Consider the following 20,181-nt stretch of genomic DNA (forward strand, 5'->3'; position numbering starts at 1 on the left):
GTCTGGCGGCTTCGTGGTTGCCAGGCGATGCTCAACCTGCTCAAAGGGGGTCCAGGGCGTGCTCGAGGTGGTGGCGCGTGGCCAGTGGTGCCCGTGGCGCGCGCGTGTGCGACGCCAACGGCATGGCAATGCCGTTCTGGACACGGGCGTTCCGGTGGTGGTCGGTGTTCTCCTTGGCAATGGCGATTCTAGGCAGGTGTAGGGAGGCAAGGTGGTGCTCTGTGGCGCCATGGCCAGGGTTGGGGAGGAAGGAGAAGAGAGGAGAGGGAACATGGCCGGCATGGCCATGCACATGCATGCTAGGGCTTGCTCCCTAGGGTTTCAATGCTGTGGGGTGAGAGAGAGAGGGCCAGGGGACAAGGTAGGGTCGAGTGGGCACTTAGGGTTAGGCCAAACACTATTCAAAATAGTGTTTTGGATTTCTCCCTATTTGAAATTTGCCAAATCTTGCCAAATTTGGTTGAGCTCCAATGGTTTCAAAATTTGAAATTGGTTGGTTTGGTTGAGTTATAAATGACCAGAGACAAATACAAGTGGTGGTGGAATTTTAAAAATCAAAGAAATGCGAAATTTGCAAAGTGTGAGATTGTTGCACATGTTAAAAAGTCTCAACTTTGCATGAGCATAGTTTTTGATCCAAGATGATTTTGGCATGGTGGTCTTTACCAAAGTTGTTCACCTTGATGTGCTCTTGGATTACATGCAAAGAATTGGGAAAGTTTAGTTTGAAAAACTTGAAATACAAGGGCTCAAAGTAGTGACCAGAATGTAAATGGCAGATTTGACCATTATCCCATGTGATCACCATTTGAGTTTGAATTTGATTTGATTTGTATTTCTTTGATTCCAAAAGTTGTAATAACTGTTTAGCAACATAATACAACTAATGGTGAAGATCAAAATGGTCTAGGGTAAAGATTTGCAAAAATGGCATAGACCATATGTGAGGGTTTTAGGGTTTTTCTTATTTGATTTCTTTCTCTTTTATTTTATTTGGTTGGTGATCTTCACTTGATCAATTTAGGGTTTTAGGGTTTATCACATAAACACAATCAATCATCATGGCATATCACTCAAAATGCACAAGTCCTATGCATGGTACTATATGCAAATCAAAGTTTTTGTTCGTTCTGAATTTTGGATCTCTGGAATTCTTCTTCTTCTTCTTATTGAAATTTGGGATGTTACATGTGTTTGTTCTTTCTACTTGGCCATTGCCTTGTGGGTGTTCCACCGAACACAAATCCAACCTGATATTGTTATCCTCACGGAATCGCTTAAATTCTCCTTGGGCAAAGTTTGTCCCATTGTCAGTGATGATGCTATGCGGGTATCCATACCGCAAGATGACATCTTTCAAGAACTTCACAGCTGTATGCCCGTCGCACTTTGCAATTGGCTTTACCTCCAGCCACTTAGTGAATTTATCGACCATCACCAAGATGTGAGTCATGCTTCCTCTTGCTGTTTTGAACGGTCCAACCATATCCAGGCACCAGACAGCAAATGGCCAAGTTATCGGTATAGTTTTTAAACCGGATGCTGGGGTATGGTTTTTCTTGGCGTACCTCTGGAACCCATTGCATTTCCGTACCAAATCCTCAGCATCTTCCAGTGCCGTGGGCCAGTAGAACCCATGCCGAAACACTTTTGCCACCAGCTCCCTGGATGAGGCATGGTGCCCGCATTCCCCTTGGTGAATTTCCACGAGCATTTCTTTTCCTTCTTCTGGTTCCACACATCTTTGGAGGACACCAGTAACACTTCTTTTGTACATTTCACCGTTGATAATGGTATAGGCCTTGGATCTCCTCTGGACCTTCCTTGATTCAGTTTCGTCAACCGGCAAGGTCTCGTTGATCAGGAATTCCTTAATAGGTTTAACCCAAGTTGGTGCTTCTCGAACCACAAACACCGGTACATCTATCTCCATGCTATCCACCATCATAGTTTCTTCCGGTTTTGTCCCCGAAGTCCCCGGGTTTGATCATGGACTGTGATATTGGTCCCATTGTTGCCTAGCATTTTGAGCTTCAGATATGCATAATGTGGTGCAGCCATGAACTTGGCATAAGCTGGTCTCCCAAGTATAGCGTGGTACTGTGATTCCCAATTCACTACCTCAAATTCGATTCTTTCTTTCCTAAAATTGTCAGGTTTCCCGAAGACGATATTCAAGGAAATTCTGCCAAGAGGATATGCTGGCAAAGTAGGGACAATGCCATGGAAACATGTATCAGAATCCTCCAACATTTTGGTTGTGATGCCCATGTTTTTGATGGTGCTTGCGAGTATCAAATTTAATCCACTTCCATCGTCCATGAACACTTTGCTCATACTGAATCCTCCGATTTGTGCTTCGACTACCAAAGCAGCATGACCTGGTTTTTTTTTTTTTTTTTTTTGAAACTTAGCATGACCTGGTTTTGGGATAGACATCAGATGGTCAGCCCTACTAAACATGATGCTCTGTGATGACGAGTCGACATATTATGGAATATTCGCCATGTACTTTCTGCAAGGTTGATTTCTTGCGTGAGCTTCTTCGTCTCTCTTCTAGAAACACCAGTTTTGTGAATCATGTTCATCTGTACCCGTGGTGGGGGAAAGGCTTCATTTAAATTACGGGTTTGAACTTGCTGAACTTGGTGCTGAGGCGGAGGTGGTGGCGGGTTCAGCTGCTGCTGTTGTCCCCTGCCTGTTTCGTAGAACTTCTGCATATCAATAAACTGTCGACAGTCTCTGAGCAAATGACTTGACTTCTTAGTGTTATCCTTGGGATCGATATACGCATGTATGTAGCAGGGAGCATTTAGTTGTTCAGCAAAAGGTAATTTCGGGACCCTTGAAGGTTGCTCCCTATAATTGCCGCGATTTCCTCCTGAATTATTGTGATTGCTGTCCCGACGATCATCACGCCTATCGCCACGTTGCTCATCATGTCGATCATCTCGTCGATCGGAATATCCAGCAGCTTCAATTTTAGCATCGTCGTATCCATGGTCTTTCCTCTTCTTACGGCGATCACATCGATGGCCTGAATCATGCCTCTGCTAGTCATCATCTTCATCATCACTGCGTGGTGGAGGTTTTCTTACATGATCTTCTCCATCAGCCTAACTGTTGGCAATCTCCATAAGTTTAGTGATGGTTTTTGGCTTCTTCCTACAAAGCTCTTCGATATAAGATTCCCGTCGGATGCCATCATTGAATTCATCAATCGCTCTATCGACGAAAACATCTTCAGCAGCATTTAGGAGCTTAGTAAAATGCCTGATGTACGTGCGCATTGATTCCTTCAGCTTCTGCTAACAATGATGTAGTTCTTCGATTCCAACCGGCCTCTTGTATGTGGCTTGAAAGTTTTTGACGAAGGCGTCACCAAGTCTTCCCAGGATCTGATAGATCCTTTCGGCAAGCCTCTCAACCATGCTCATGCCGAATCTTTCAGGTAAAGCTGCAGACATTGTATCGCTGCTATTTGATTTCCCTTGTGTAATATAAGATCACAGTTTGTAAGTAATCGTCTATCCAAGACCTCGGCTCATGTTGCCCGTCATATTTGGCAGCATCAGTGGGAGTAGGCTTGAATCTCTTCGGTGGCATCATCTCTCGAATCTTATAACTTAAGCAATCGGCTCCTCGAAGTTCCACATCATATTCCTGAGTTTCCTTGGAATCCTCGCTATCATATCCTTCTCTTGCAGCACGTCGTTGTCGAGCTTTATCGATTCTGCTTTGTGTAATATCATCACGAGCGTCTTTCAAATGATGCCTGGATCCACTGCCCTGATGTGTAGCTTTCTCCTTCCTAGGGATGAGCTTATCTCCAAGGACCGCGAGGCTTTCCAAAGCACCTCGATGAGCTTGCGCCATGGGCCCATCGGGTGTCGGTTGGTGGTTAATCAAATAAGCTGCGAGGTTGGCAGTTGCTCCTTCGACAGTTTTCGGCTTGAGCATGCCTGCGCTGTCCATGGTCATAAAGGAGTTGGACAAGTTTGAAGTTACCTCCCTTGCATCATCTTCCGAAAGTCGAGGCATCCTCGGTTGATATCTTCCTGAACCTTGATTGCTATGAGATGCACTACCATGTGACGCTTGCGGTGACCCAGCATACCACTACATGTTGTAGTATATAAGTCGTTGATATCATCTTCATGAAGGGACTTCTTCACAAATATCACATCCCTTAGAGTGGTACAACAGAAACATTGCAGGTCATAACACTCTAGATTATATTACAATCATGGTCTTAACAAGTTGGTATTCTCACAGGTCCAATGAGAACACCCTAAGATACTACCGAAGTATTATTACAACTCAACATAAAGATTAAACTGAGCTCAACAACTTATTTACGTAAGCTACTACGCTGCTCGGCTCTAAGATGTCTAGGGTAAGACCGGCGACGGCGACGGTGAAGGCTGGAGTCGTGGGAGCAAATTAGGGTTAGGGTTTCGTCTCGTGCGTGAGTGGAGGGGGCGAATGAGGCTGGTTGGGACGGACCAGGTGGGCTGGTCCAACCTAACCAGGTGGGTTGGCCTGACCAATGGGCTGATGCGTGTAGTTGACACGTTCGTTGGGAACCCCAAGAGGAAGGTGTGATGCGCACAGCGGCAAGTTTCCCTCAGTTAGAAACCAAGGTTTAATCGAACCAGTAGGAGTCAAGAAGCACGTTGAAGGTTGATGGCGGCGGGATGTAGTGCGGCGCAACACCGTAGATTCCGGCGCCAACGTGGAACCCTGCACAACACAACCAAAGTACTTTGCCCCAACGAAACAAGTGAGGTTGTCAATCTCACCGGCTTGCTCGTAACAAAGGATTAACCGTATTGTGTGGAAGATGATTGTTTGCGAGAGAAAACAAGTAAAACAAGTATTGCAGCGAGATTTGTATTTCGAGATTAAAGAATGGACCGGGGTCCACAGTTCACTAGAGGTGTCTCTCCCATAAGATAAAAGCATGTTGGGTGAACAAATTACAGTCGGGCAATTGACAAATAGAGAGGGCATAACAATGCACATACATGACATGATAAGTATAGTGAGATTTAATTGGGCATTACGACAAAGTACATAGACCGCCATCCAACCGCATCTATGCCTAAAAAGTCCACCTTCGAGGTTATCGTCCGAACCCCTCCAGTATTAAGTTGCAAAGCAACAGACAATTGCATTAAGTATGGTGCGTAATGTAATCAACAACTACATCCTCGGACATAGCGCCAATGTTTTATCCCTAGTGGCAACAAGCACAACACAACCTTAGAACTTTACGTCACTTGTCCCGGGTGTCAATGCGGGCATGAACCCACTATCGAGCATAAGTACTCCCTCTTGGAGTTAAAAGTAAAAACTTGGCCGAGCCTCTACTAGAAACGGAGAGCATGTAAGATCATAAACAACACATGTATAATAACTTGATAATTAACATGACATGGTATTCTCTATCCATCGGATCCCGACAAACACAACATATAGAATTACGGATAGATGATCTTGATCATGTTAGGCAGCTCACAAGATCCAACAATGAAGCACAATGAGGAGAAGACAACCATCTAGCTACTGCTATGGACCCATAGTCCAGGGGTGAACTACTCACTCATCACTCCGGAGGCGACCATGGCGGTGTAGAGTCCTACGGGAGATGAATCCCCTCTCCGGCAGGGTGCCGGAGGAGATCTCCAGAATCCCCCGAGATGGGATCGGCGGCGGCGGCGTCTCTGGAAGGTTTTCCGTATCGTGGTTTTTTCGCCTCAGGGGTTTCGCGACGGAGGCTTTAAGTAGGCGGAAGGGCAGAGTCGGGGGCCTGACGAGGGGCCCACACCACAGGGCGGCGCGGGCCCCCCTGGCCGCGCCGCCATGTGGTTTGGCCACCTCGTGGCCCCACTTCGTATGTTCTTCGGTATTCTGGAAGCTCCGTGGAAAAATAGGCCCCTGGGTCTTTGTTTCGTCCAATTCCGAGAATATTTCGTTACTAGGATTTCGAAACCAAAAACAGCGAGAAAACGAGAACCGGCACTTCGGCATCTTGTTAATAGGTTAGTTCCATAAAATGCACGAATATGACATAAAGTGTGCATAAAACATGTAGGTATCATCAATAATATGGCATAGAACATAAGAAATTATCGATACGTCGGAGACGTATCAAGCATCCCCAAGCTTAGTTCTGCTCGTCCCGAGCAGGTAAAACGATAACAAAGATAATTTCTGAAGTGATATGCCATCATAACCTTGATCATACTATTTGTAAACATATGTAGTGAATGCAGCGATCAAAACAATGGTAATGACATGAGTAAACAAGTGAATCATAAAGCAAATACTTTTCATGAATAGTACTTCAAGACAAGTATTAATAAGTCTTGCATAAGAGTTAACTCATAAAGCAATAAATCGAGTAAAGGTATTGAAGCAACACAAAGGAAGATTAAGTTTCAGCGGTTGCTTTCAACTTGTAACATGTATATCTCATGGATAATTGTCAACATAGAGTAATATAACAAGTACAATATGCAAGTATGTAGGAATCAATGCACGGTTCACACAAGTGTTTGCTTCTTGAGGTGGAGAGAAATAGGTGAACTGACTCAACATAAAAGTAAAGAGAATGGTCCTTCAAAGAGGAAAGCATCGATTGCTATATTTGTGCTAGAGCTTTTATTTTGAAAACATGAAACAATTTTGTCAACGGTAGTAATAAAGCATATGAGTTATGTACATTATATCTTACAAGTTGCAAGTCTCATGCATAGTATACTAATAGTGCCCGCACCTTGTCCTAATTAACTTGGACTACCGGATCTTTGCAATGCACATGTTTTGACCAAGTGTCACAATGGGGTACCTCCATGCCGCCTGTACAAAGGTCTAAGGAGAAATCTCGCATTTTGGATTTCTCGCTTTTGATTATTCTCAACTTAGACATCCATACCGGGACAACATGGACAACAGATAATGGACTCCTCTTTAATGCATAAGCATGTGGCAACAATTATTATTCTCATATGAGATTGAGGATATATGTCCAAACCGAAACTTCCACCATGAATCATGGCTTTAGTTAGCGGCCCAAAGTTCTTCTCTAACAATATGCATGCTCCAACCATGAAGGTGGTAGATCTCTCTTGCTTCGGACAAGACGGACATGCATAGCAACTCACATGATATCCAACAAAGAATAGTTGATGGCGTCCCCTGAAACATGGTTATCGCTCAACAAGCAACTTAATAAGAGATAAAGTGCATAAGTACATATTCAATACTACAATAGTTTTTAAGCTATTTGTCCCATGAGCTATATATTGCAAAGGTGAATGATGGAATTTTAAAGGTAGCACTCAAGCAATTTACTTTGGAATGGCGGATAAATACCATGTAGTAGGTAGGTATGGTGGACACAAATGGCATAGTGGTTGGCTCAAGTATTTTGGATGCATGAGAAGTATTCCCTCTCGATACAAGGTTTAGGCTAGCAAGGCTATTTGAAACAAACACAAGGATGAACGGTCCAGCAAAACTCACATAAAAGACATATGGTAAACATTATAAGACTCCATACCGTCTTCCTTGTTGTTCAAAACTCAATACTAGATGTTATCTAGACTCTAGAGAAACCAAATATGCAAACCAAATTAGCAAGCTCTAAGTATTTCTTCATTAATGGGTGCAAAGTATATGATGCAAGAGCTTAAACATGAGCACAACAATTGCCAAGTATCAAATTATCCAAGACATTTTAGAGTTACTACATGTATCATTTTCCAATTCCAACCATATAACAATTTAACGAAGAAGAACTTCGCCATGAATACTATGAGTAGAGCCTAAGGACATATTTGTCCATATGCAACAGCGGAGCGTGTCTCTCTCCCATAAAGTGAATGCTAGGATCCATTTTATTCAAACAAAACAAAAACAAAAACAAATCGACGCTCCAAGCAAAGTACATAAGATGTGGCCGAATAAAAATATAGTTTCAGGGGAGGAACCTGATAATGTTGTCGATGAAGAAGGGGATGCCTTGGGCATCCCCAAGCTTAGACGCTTGAGTCTTCTTATGATATGCAGGGGTGAACCACCGGGGCATCCCCAAGCTTAGAGCTTTCACTCTCCTTGATCATATTGCATCATACTCCTCTCTTGATCCTTGAAAACTTCCTCCACACCAAACTCGAAACAACTCATTAGAGGGTTAGTGCGTAATAAAAATTCACATGTTCAGAGGTGACACAATCATTCTTAACACTTCTGGACATTGCATAAAGCTACTGGACATTAGTGGATCAAAGAAATTCATCCAACATAGCAAAAGAGGCAATGCGAAATAAAAGACAGAATCTGTCAAAACAGAACAATCCGTAAAGATGGATTTTATTAGGCCACCAGACTTGCTCAAACGAAAATGCTCAAATTGAATGAAAGTTGCGTACATATCTGAGGATCATGCTCGTAAATCGGCGTAATTTTCTGAGCTACCTACAGGGAGATAGAACCAGATTCGTGACAGCAAAGAAATCTGGAACTCCGCAGTAATCCAAATCTAGTACTTACTTTTCTATCAAAGACTTTACTTGGCACAACAAAACTCAAAACTAAGATAAGGAGAGGTTGCTACAGTAGTAAACAACTTCCAAGACACAAATATAAAACAAAAATACTGTAGTAAAAACATGGGTTGTCTCCCATAAGCGCTTTTCTTTAACGCCTTTCAGCTAGGCGCATAAAGTGTATATCAAGTAACATCGAGAGATGAAGCATCAACATCATAATTTGTTCTAATAATAGAATCATAAGGTACCTTCATTCTCTTTCTAGGGAAGTGTTCCATACCTTTCTTGAGAGGAAATTGATATTTAATATTACCTTCCTTCATATCAATAGTAGCACCAACGGTTCGAAGAAAAGGTCTTCCCAATATAATGGGGCAAGATGCATTGCATTCAATATCCAAGACAACAAAATCAACGGGGACAAGGTTATTGTTAACCATAATATGAACATTATCAACTTTCCCCAAGGGTTTCTTTTTAGCATTATCAGCGAGATTAACATCCAAATAACAATTCTTCAATGGTGGCAAGTCAAGCATATCATAGACTTTTTTAGGCATAACAGAAATACTTGCACCAAGATCACATAAGGCATTACAATCAAAATCTTTGACTCTCATTTTAATGATGGGCTCCCAACCATCCTCTAACTTTCTAGGAATAGAAGTTTCAAGTTTTAGTTTCTCTTCTCTAGCTTTTATGAGAGCATTTGTAATATGTTTTGTGAAAGCCAAATTTATAGCGCTAGCATTGGGACTCTTAGCAAGTTTTTGCAAGAACTTTATAACTTCAGAGATATGGCAATCATCAAAATCTAAATCATTACAATCTAAAGCAATGGGATTATCATCTCCAAGGTTGGAAAAAATTTCAGCAGTTTTATCACAGGCAGTTTCAGCAGTTTTAGCAGTTTCAGGTAATTTTGCGCGCTTTGCACTAGGAGTAGAAGCATTGCCAACACCAATTATTTTATCATTGATAGTAGGAGGTGCAGCAACATGTGAATCATTAGCATTGCTAGTGGTGGTAATAGTCCAAACTTTAGCTACATTTTCCTTTTTAGCTAGTTTTTCATTTTCTTCTCTATCCCACCTAGCACGCAGTTCAGCCATTAATCTTATATTCTCATTAATTCTAACTTGGATGGCATTTGCTGTAGTAACAATTTTATTTTCAATATCCCTATTAGGCATAACTTTCGATTTCAAAAGATCAACATCGGAGGCAAGACTATCAACTCTAGAAACAAGAATATCAATTTTATTGAGCTTTTCCTCAACAGATTTGTTAAAGGCAGTTTGTGTACTAATAAATTCTTTAAGCATGGCTTCAAGTCCAGGGGGTGTGTTCCTATTATTGTTGTAAGAATTCCCATAAGAATTAGCAGAACCGTTACCATTATTATAAGGATATGGCCTATAGTTATTACTAGAATTGTTCCGATAAGCATTGCTGTTGAAATTATTATTTTTAATGAAGTTTACATCAACATGTTCTTCTTGGGCAACCAATGAAGCTAATGGAACATTATTAGGATCAACATTAGTCCTATCATTCACAAGCATAGACATAATAGCATCAACCTTATCATTCAAGGAAGAGGATTCTTCAACGGAATTTACCTTCTTACCTTGTGGAGCTCTTTCCGTATGCCATTCAGAGTAATTAACCATCATATTATCAAGAAGCTTTGTTGCTTCACCAAGAGTGATGGACATAAAGGTACCTCCAGCAGACTGAATCCAATAAATTCCGCGAAGAAAAATTTAGTCCTGCATAGAAGGTTTGGATGATCATCCAAGTAGTCGATCCATGGGTTGGGCAATTTTTAACCAGAGATTTCATTCTTTCCCAAGCTTGAGCAACATGTTCATTATCCAATTGTTTAAAATTCATTATGCTACTTCTCAAAGATATAATTTTAGCAGGGGGATAATATCTACCAATAAAAGCATCCTTGCATTTAGTCCATGAATCAATACTATTCTTAGGCGAGAGATAGCAACCAATCTTTAGCTCTTCCTCTTAATGAGAAAGGGAACAATTTTAATTTTATAATGTCACCATCTACATCTTTATATTTTTGCATTTCACACAATTCAACAAAATTATTGAGATGGGCAGCAGCATCATCAGAACTAACACCGGAAAATTGCTCTCTCATGACAAGATTAAGTAAAGCAGGTTTAATTTCAAAGAATTCTGCTGTAGTAGCAGGTGGAGCAATAGGTGTGCATAAGAAATCATTATTATTTGTGCTAGTGAAGTCACACAACTTAGTATTTTCAGGGTTGGCCATTTTAACAGTAGTAAATAAAACAAACTAGATAAAGTAAATGCAAGTAAACTAATTTTTTTGTGTTTTTGATATAGCAAACAAGACAGTAAATAAAGTAAAGCTAGCAACTAATTTTTTTTGTGTTTTGATATAATGCAGCAAACAAAGTAGTAAATAAAATAAAGCAAGACAAAACAAAGTAAAGAGATTGAGAAGTGGAGACTCCCCTTGCAGCGTGTCTTGATCTCCCCGGCAACGGCGCCAGAAATTTGCTTGATGCGTGTAGTTGACACGTTCGTTGGGAACCCCAAGAGGAAGGTGTGATGCGCACAGCGGCAAGTTTCCCTCAGTTAGAAACCAAGGTTTAATCGAACCAGTAGGAGTCAAGAAGCACGTTGAAGGTTGATGGCGGCGGGATGTAGTGCGGCGCAACACCAGAGATTCCGGCGCCAACGTGGAACCTGCACAACACAACCAAAGTACTTTGCCCCAACGAAACAGTGAGGTTGTCAATCTCACCGGCTTGCTGTAACAAAGGATTAACAGTATTGTGTGGAAGATGATTGTTTGCAGAGAAAACAGTAAAACAAGTATTGCGACAGATTTGTATTTCGAGTATTAAAGAATGGACCGGGGTCCACAGTTCACTAGAGGTGTCTCTCCCATAAGATAAAAGCATGTTGGGTGAACAAATTACAGTCGGGCAATTGACAAATAGAGAGGGCATAACAATGCACATACATGACATGATAAGTATAGTGAGATTTAATTGGGCATTACGACAAAGTACATAGACCGCCATCCAATCGCATCTATGCCTAAAAAGTCCACCTTCAGGTTATCGTCCGAACCCCCTCCGGTATTAAGTTGCAAAGCAACGGACAATTGCATTAAGTATGGTGCGTAATGTAATCAACAACTACATCCTCGGACATAGCGCCAATGTTTTATCCCTAGTGGCAACAGCACAACACAACCTTAGAACTTTTCATCACTGTCCCGGTGTCAATGCGGGCATGAACCCACTATCGAGCATAAGTACTCCCTCTTGGAGTTAAAAGTAAAAACTTGGCCAGAGCCTCTACTAGAAACGGAGAGCATGCAAGATCATAAACAACACATGTATAATAACTTGATAATTAACATGACATGGTATTCTCTATCCATCGGATCCCGACAAACACAACATATAGAATTACGAGATAGATGATCTTGATCATGTTAGGCAGCTCACAAGATCCAACAATGAAGCACAATGAGGAGAAGACAACCATCTAGCTACTGCTATGGACCCATAGTCCGGGGTGAACTACTCACTCATCACTCCGGAGGCGACCATGGCGGTGTAGAGTCCTACGGGAGATGAATCCCCTCTCCGGCGAGGTGCCGGAGGAGATCTCCAGTAATCCCCGAGATGGGATCGGCGGCGGCGGCGTCTCCGGAAGGTTTTCCGTATCGTGGTTTTTTCGCCTCGGGGTTTCGCGACGGAGGCTTTAAGTAGGCGGAAGGGCAGAGTCGGGGCCGGACGAGGGGCCCACACCACGGGCGGCGCGGGCCCCCTTGGCCGCGCCGCCATGTGGTTTGGCCACCTCGTGGCCCCACTTCGTATGTTCTTCGGTCTTCCGGAAGCTCCGTGGAAAAATAGGCCTCTGGGTCTTTGTTTCGTCCAATTCGAGAATATTTCGTTACTAGGATTTCGAAACCAAAAACAGCGAGAAAACGAGAACTGGCACTTCGGCATCTTGTTAATAGGTTAGTTCCAGAAAATGCACGAATATGACATAAAGTGTGCATAAAACATGTAGGTATCATCAATAATATGGCATAGAACATAAGAAATTATCGATACGTCGGAGACGTATCATGGGCCCAGGGGCAAAAGGTCATTTCACAAGCCCCTTTTTATTTGAAACTTGCACTAAATCCAAAAATCATAGAAAACTCTAAAAAATAGAATAAAATATGAAAACAACTTTAAAAATTATTCTCTACTACAAACAAATACTTATTTGAAAAGATGAACCAAAGTAAAAAAATGATTATTAAAAGGATAATTATTCATCCAAAGAATAAAATAATAATAAAAGAATTTAAAATAAACCTCATGTTTTAAATAATTAACCAAGTCCATAAATATTATTGGACTTAACTCTTCTTGGAAACATTCCAAAATATTATTTTTACTCTTAAGGAGGAAATTCAATATTTCTTATTTCTAAAACTCTAATATAATTAAATTAAACACCTGTTGGGGGGACAACCTAAAAACACTGAAAGCATGCATCAATTGGATCTTTAACCATTTCCCTTATCGGACAATGATGCTATCTTTCAGAAACCGAGGACAAGGGTCAATCCACACCATCCAACTGCAATAGCTTGCAGTATTCAGGCAAGTTCATCGCTTGCTCATGCAATTTGAGTATTTTTATCAATTAATTGCAAAGTACTATACTTATTACTCTTGCGTGAAAAACAAAATAATACTTTCATAACTATGAATATGACTATGTGGTGGGCAATGGAACCATGGTATTAGTTCGGTGGAGGTTCCATTGCAATGGGTTTATATTCACATAGGATTAACAACAAATATCGTTCAGTGATTCTTGCGCCGTAATACCCGTGTTTACCGTAAGATCGGGAGTGGGACGAAGTAGTCAACTGCTCTTCTCCCTCTCGCATACCAACGGGTACAACAGGTGGCCAGCATGTACATGCTTAGGCAGGGACGAAGCCCCGGGGAAAGAACCCATTGCTTCTACTGCGGGATGTACCTATGATGGATTGTAACGGGCTGGCCCAGGGGATTGATCATATGAGCCAATCGAGGCCAGTGGATTACAAAAGGGTGGGTATGCGGGGTTGCAGGAAGGCCCAGTGATTGGCTATGACTTATACCTGGCCTCACACCAAGGAAGTGTGGACGAGAACTAGACTCGGCTGGTAACAAGGATAAGTTCTCTTATGGGTAAAGTAACACACCTTTGCAGAGTGTATCAAATTGTGGCTTGTCACTCCCTGTTCCGGGTTTGGAACCGCGAACGCTGCTGGAAAGGAACTCCATGAAGTTCTAGGCACCCGGTGAAGGCTGGCGGACATAGATCTTCTGAATAAAAGCAACCTTTTGAAGAAATGTCTACAAAAACCTGCATTGCCTTGGACTTTCTGGTTCATGGCCGTAGCTAGTGCATAAAACACCTCTTTCCTATAATAAACTTGTTGAGTATGCTCGTACTCATCCCTCTTTAAATACCATACCTAGATTGCCAGAACAGCACTGAGGGGAATCCCGAGGAAACAGACTACGCGGAGGATGTCTACTACGAGGAGCCAGATCTCTCGGGAGGCATCGAAGGAGTGGACTACCTGATCGAGTACGGAGCTGACGAGACTGAGGAGGAGGCATAAGCTAGTAGGTTACTGTAGTAGTAGTCGGGCAACACCGAACAATATAGAATAAGCTGCTCGAGTAGTAATGGTCCTAAGCCTAGTTCTACCGATAGTTCGTAGGCTTTGTACAGTTCAACTGGAACTCCCGAGTTATCCTCTACGGACCCAAGAGGAGCTCCCTTATGATGTATATTTTTAGCTTGTAATAATATTAAGTGAGTAAGTTTGGATCAACTATGTTTCTGTTGTACCACTCTAAGGGATGTGATATTTGCGGATTGGTACTTCGCACATGTTATATTCACGGCTAGCATACTACAACATGCAGTGGTATGCAAGGTCTCTACACTATCCAATCACTAATACTATGCTACTCCATCTAATACACACATCACCCCACACACGCTCTTGCATAGATGTTGGATCAGAACAAATAATTAAGAACAGGGTACATAATATGCATCTATCAGTACATCTTACACATAATATGACCAGTTCTCATAGCACAATATCATAGAATAAGGATCCACCACATAGGTATTACAAATATGACCATAATCATGTTAGGCAGCTCATATGGCACTGAGAACTATGAATAACAAGAGAGAAACATATCAAGCTACTGCACCACAAACACGTAGTCCAGAGGTGGACTACTCTCCCTTGATCATGGTGATGATGATGAAGACGTTGGAGAAGGTGGAGATCCCTCCGATGGTGATCCCGGTGGAGTTCCCCCCTCTAATCTTCTCTGTGACAGGCTCCGTTTTCGTGTTTCTGTGTTTGTCCGGCGCTCTCCTCCCGAGAACTCGTCGGGGCCATATATATAGTGATTTTTAGGTCGAAATACGTCGGTGGGTGAAAGAATCAGGGCAATCAGATGATCGATGGCTGAAAGAGCCAGGGTGGCGCGCCCTCCCTTGCTGGGCGCGCCAACTGGTCTCTTACGGCCCTCATGCCTCTCCAGGTGTTCTTCTCCCGATGAAAAAATGATGCTCCAAAAATCCTAGGTCAATTTGACTCCGTATAGGTCTCTGAAAGTGAAAAATACACAAAAAAGGATTTTCCCGTTCTGCAGAGTTATAAACCAAATAAAGGGGATCATTGGTAAATCCCCATAAATCAATGTAAACCATGGTATTTATCATCATATATGTGGCAAATATGTTGAAATTCAGTATGATAAAGGACAAAGTTCATGTATGCATTTTACATGCATCAAATGTGCAATTGTAAATGTGGTGGTTGTTGAGATAAAATTTGTTCTAATGCCTCTCTTTCTTCATTACTATATGGTTCCTCTTGATTAAGTACATATCATTCCACCGGCGTCCGATGAAGAAACTGCCACATAAGCAAGAGTTTCCACAATATCGTTTTGAAACTTTTCTTTTTCTAAATGCTTATCAGTAAACTTCAAAAAAAAAATTCTAACCTTTCTCGAGCATATTTAATAAACACTCTCTCTTTTGGCAAGTATGTAAGAAAGGTCTACCAAATATAATAGGACAAAATGCATCTTGGGAGCAACCAAGCACAATGAAATCCGTAGGATACTTAATCTTTCCTACTAATACTTCTACATCTCTTACCATGCCAAGAGGAGTAATAAATTCTTGATTAGCAAGTTTACTAGTTATACCTGTTTCCTCCATGTGTATGAGATCAATATCAGGCTTGATTTTGAGATATAGAGAATATGGTATCACACTTATACTTGCTCCAATATCACAAAGACCATGATAACATAAGTTCCAATAGCACAAGATATAATAGGTTTACCAGCTCTAGTAGTCTTACCTTGAATTACCTTAGTGGAATCTTCGCATAAATAGACATCGCAAGGAGTCTCTTCATTTAATTCTTTAATGGCTGAAATTTGAGGCTTCATAGAGATTTTTTCATAAGGCTCATGACATCTTCTAGCAATCTTATTTGCAATAGTGGTGAGAAAATTTTCCTTCACCATGTTTGGATATGGAGGAGATTCCACATATTATTCTATAATAGCCGATCAAGTTTGCTGAACCTGTTTCTCAACTTCAGCAATATATGATGAAGTATTAAGAGGTTGATTAAAGACCTTGAATCCTTTCTTAGGAACATTCAAATGGTTAGCAAAAGATTTAGAAACGTCTACTAAAATATGAGGATCAAGACCAAACTTATTCTTTAGTTCTTCAAACAATAGTAGTAGAGAAATACTCTACACATTCATATTCAAAATCAAAATGAGGCTCATTACCTTTATCAAGATCTCATGCAGTTGAATTATTAGCAATAGTATCCAATAAATTCCTTGCTTCTTGTTGAGTTCTATTAGTAAAACTCCCTTAAGATGAATTATCCAAAAAATCACTATGATGCTGAGGCAGCCTCACATAGAAGTTTACCAATATAAAACTGTCAGGAATACCATGACAAGGATTCTTACGGATGAGTTCATTTAGCCTCCCCCAAGCTTCAGAAATACTTTCTGCAAGGTGAGGCCAAACATTATAAATATGACATCGATCATCATAAGCTTCATTAGGAGTATAATACTTGGTATAGAAGGCCTTCCTCAATAATTCCCAGTCAAGATGACATTTAATATCCAGAGATCTAAACCATATGTGAGCATTACGAGAAATATATATATATATAATAACTTCCTTTTCACATGATCATGAATAACATCATCCAATTTAAATAAATATCATACATTTTCAATAGCATGTAGATGTCCCATTGTAGTCTTACTTTTATCACGTGTGAAGGTTAGTTTCATAGCTTGTTTGGCAATAGCAATAGGAATTTGAAATGCCACCCTAAGCTCAGGTGGTTTTTCTTCATTTTCTTTAAGAGATTGAACATAATCATAATTATATAAAATCAAATCAATCTCATCACGGCTAGACATACTCATGACGAGACAAATAGCAAATAATAAAAACAGTAAAAGCTTCCTTTACTATTCACTTACCAATAGCGCGACACTCCCCATCAACGGCGCTAGAAAAGTGTCTTGATGGCTCCCAAGTGCAGGAGATCAATTGTAGTACTTTTAAATAAGAAAGGTTGTCGAACCCACGAGGAGCTGAAGGTATTGGTTAGCAGAATCGACAATAAAGCAGTAATAATAAAGTAGCAGTTTTGGTGTTTTTGGGTGCATAGGTTGCAATAAAAATAAAGTGCAGAAAGTAAATAGAAAATAAGTAAATTCTCTCGATGAGAAAAAAGCCCAACCCTCTTTACAGTAAGAGGGCAAGCTCAAGTGTGTGTTCTTATATGAGACTAAAGTTCCCGAGAGTGGTATGAATTTACTAGCATCTGAGTTCTAAACAACATGGTAAATATGTTGTCGAGCTTAATTCAATTAGGGCGGAGCCTAAGTTAAGCGCAACCATAGATATGTGCAAACACACCCCTTATGATGGGTCCTAGAGACATTTTCATGAGAAAGTATAGGAATCATTAAGACAAAAATGTCCCACCATAGCCATAAGATCATTGGTCCCCGACATAAACCCCTCTAATGCAGCCCATAGTATTCAAAAACGGCTTTTGTCAGTCCGTCCCTTCCAACACTAGTGCATTACATTAAAGTGCAGCCCTATGATCACGTATAGGTGAAGTAATATGCAGTCGACGTTCGCATAAAACCATCATAGAACAACATAAAAGATAGAAAACTTGACCCTCATTGCACATCATATAGAATCATAGCCAAATCATCTTATGCCCTCAAGAACATGGGGAAGTACTCATGAGTGTCGAACATAATATGGACTAGATGCATAATGATTACAACATAATCTGAATATATAATCTCCCCACCAAATAATGACAAAGTACCAATCACGAACATGTAATAGCACTAAAAACAATATCTGGGGTTCAATTCAACACAAATTATGAGGGGGATGACGTCGATCTCAGAGATGAAGAAGGTGGTGATGATAGTGTTGATGGAGATGCCTCCTCCAAAGCCAAGGAGGAGTGGGGATGTTGATGGCATTGATTTTTCCTTCACCGGAGGCACCGGTGCAACATGATCTGCCCTCTCACGGAGTAGAAAAGGACTTTCGCCTCCGCCACCGCCTCAATAAAAATCGGGAAAAATATGGCTTAGGTTTTTAGCCAAAACGGAGCTTCTGGTATAAAAGGGGGGCCAAGACTATGCCCGAGGCGCAAACGAGCTAGGGTGGTGCGCCCTACATGTTTGGGCGCGCCACCTGGTGCCTTTTGGCCCTCGTGGCTCCCCTCGCGTGATTGGCCCACGGTCCTTCTTCGGGTGAAAAACGGATCAGGTATTTTTTCCCCGATTTTTAGCGATCCATAAAGTCCTGAAACAAATAAAATACGAAAAAGGAGGTTTTCTGCCTCCCATGAATTAAATACCAATGAAGGGTACTTTGTAGGAAAGTCCCGGAAATCGACTAAAATGCATAGATAACGATGAATGATGGCAAATAACAATGAAACTAATCATATATATAACAATAATGATGATGCAAAATGCACGTATCAGTGGGCGGCTGTTCTTGTGTGGCGATGATATGGCGCGGTGATGGAGTGGGCGGACATGGCAGCGGCACGGTGGCCCAGCGCATGGGCAGGCGGCTGGCGGTGGCCATCTTCGTTCGTCTTGGCTGGAGGCTGTGCCCACATGCGCTTGCCTTGCAGCGGTCGATCGTCCCTTGTTTCCGCTGCATCGATGCTCCTCGCGGTGCTCGCGGGCATCGTGGCTAGGTGATGACGCTTGGTGGCGTCACCAAATATGCTTCATGGAAATAACTCTGTGTGTACCAATTCGTTGAGACCCCAAGTGCAGAGTGTTTTTGCAAACATTTTTTCCCCACAATGGTGACTCGAGGGTTTATATCGAACTCTCGGGGAATTTGCGTAGAAGTTGAATTTTTCTTCTTCTTTTCTAGCAACCTATAAAATAAAGTTCTTGTCTTGTGTACCCAACTCCGCCTTGTGGTTGCCAAGCACAAGGTTTCGCATTAATAATAGAAAATACAACGATAAAAGTAAAGTAAAGTAAAATAAAGTAAACAACCTAAGTAAACTAGATGAAAGCAAAGAAAGGCTAGTGGTATTTGGGTTTTGTGTGTGTATGTAGAAGCTAGATGAAAGTAAAGTTTACTAGATGAAAGCAAATAAAGGCTAGTAAACAAGATGAATGCAAATAAATGCACGTATCCGCGGGCGACTGTTATTTAATCCGAATAATCGGGATTCATGGGTTCACTTGTCTACTCTTTTTTTAAGTTGTAGTGGACACTAATAATTTATCAATGATATAATATTGGTGGAACTTCAATATGTGTTTGATAATCATTTATATGGGCATTACGTCCTAACATAGAGATGATGCAACACATCTCCCTTATAATCCTCGAGAAAGGGAAAACTCCAAGCAATTTTGAATTACGAATCAATAGAGTATAGCCTTAAGCAATTTAACATAATGTTTGAATATTAAATATGCTACCTTAAATAGACAAGATTATCATAATGTCATATGATAAACATAACACATGTACAGTATTTACTTTATCCCTAGTGAGGCACACATGTCATGATGTAGTGTTTGCGTGGTATCAGATCATCAACACATAGTTTATGAGGGTGGCCCAGTTTGCCACACGCAAAGCAATACTGCACCTTGTAGCTATCAGCATAATTATCTAACATGTAATTAATCAGAGTCACGCCGCGCAATAGATCATTGACATCAATCCAAGCTCTAGCTCTCAAACTCTAGCCCCAACCACGCCCGCTGCCTCACATATCAAGCTTAATCAATTCCCCGACTTGACTAGCAACATATTTGCATCCATTCTTGTTTAGCCAATTAAACGAGAAGTTTAGACAACATATGTCAGTATCTGGTCTCATGCTCCATACAAAATTCTCAGGACTACCACATATTTTCCCTATCATCCATGGAGCTTCTTCCCG

This window comes from Lolium rigidum, chromosome 3 (assembly GCF_022539505.1).
Source record: "Lolium rigidum isolate FL_2022 chromosome 3, APGP_CSIRO_Lrig_0.1, whole genome shotgun sequence".
NCBI lineage: Eukaryota > Viridiplantae > Streptophyta > Magnoliopsida > Poales > Poaceae > Lolium > Lolium rigidum.